The sequence below is a fragment of the Aulonocara stuartgranti genome (assembly GCF_965226115.1).
Source record: "Aulonocara stuartgranti genome assembly, chromosome: 4".
In the NCBI taxonomy this organism is placed as follows: Eukaryota; Metazoa; Chordata; class Actinopteri; order Cichliformes; family Cichlidae; genus Aulonocara; species Aulonocara stuartgranti.
In genome coordinates this window covers 20,033,798-20,035,261 of record NC_138942.1, presented here as the reverse complement: position 1 = coordinate 20,035,261, position 1,464 = coordinate 20,033,798, and positions in this window count along the sequence as shown.

Genomic DNA, 1,464 nt, shown 5'->3' with positions numbered 1-1,464 from the left:
TTCATATGTTTTTAAAGATTTACATAATAGTTATATAGTACTTGTGTTTATCCTTAAGACTTTGGATGAATGGCATATTCAGCAATTATTTAATTATTTTTGGTTATTATACTGCATGATGAAGAAGTTGTTTCAAATAATAAATGCTACAATGAAAGTCTGACTTATTAATCATAAGAGATGCCAGCACAAGAGCCCCTCCCTCGCCATAATATCCTGATGCAAATCTTCACTGTGTGCAGTGTACTTCTGTGCTGCTCACTTGTCTTGTGCTGAGTGTTGATTGTTGGAGCAGCAGTGAACAATCTCTAGACTCACAATGACACAGACACTCACTCTGCTGCTGGTTGCTTCTTTGCTTCACTGTGAGTTCTTCTGCTTCTTATTGTTTATGTTCTTATAACGAGTGCTATAAGAACATTTTGCAGATGTCTGTCTAACTGGTTTCTTTTTAACTCCTCAGGTGTTACAGGTCAGAGTATGGAGTCCATTCCTTCCAGTCCTGTAGTGAAAAAACCTGGGGAGACTCTCAGTCTCTCCTGCAGAGGATCTGGTTTCACGTTTAGCTGCTGTACTATGAACTGGATAAGACAAAAACCAGGAGAAACACTGGAATGGATAGGAATTGGCTACTCATCTTCCAGCAGAAACACATATGTGAGCAGTCTGAGTGGACGAATAGAAGTCAGTAGAGATGACAGCAACAGCATGGTGCATCTGAGCCTTTCCAACCTAAAGCCAGAGGACTCTGCTGTGTATTACTGTGCCAAACGCACACAGTGGTTTAAGTAATGAGAGAGGCTTTACAAAAACCTTCAGACATACAGTTTCACAGGAACCTACAGGGGGCAGCAGATGACCAAGAATATGATGTTCAACTCACTGTCACAATAACACCTGTGACTGTACCATCTGTGAATAAATATTAGTAAAACACACAGAATCTAAAAACATGTTATGGTAACAATGTGAAAAATAAAATTCATAAACATTTAACCACAATTTAAAGAAGAAAACAAGAAAATATCAATGAAAATATAGGATGTGTAGAAAAATAAATATTTTCACTACTTTTCACATGAACATATCATAATGTTTTAATTAATTCTCTTTAAATTCTGAGTTAATGTATTTAAACTTATTCTGAGTTAACTTGGTGAAACTCTTGTTGAAGGATAAAACGCTAAAAAAAGGTCACTGAAGCAGAAACAAAGGGTCATGAAGAAAAACATGGTACTTAAATAATTGAACTTATAAATAAATAAATACCTTTTTTCAAATTTACTTCAGGGTAAAGTCAGGAAATACTAAAACCAGGAAACACTAAAAATCATTTTCTTTCTTTTTCTGCTGAACATACATGATGAACCCTGATGAACATACATATTACTTGTATATATGTTTGTTTGGTTAGCTTGAACATTTCTTTTGTTAAATTGATTGATAAGGAGGAGCTGATGCAAA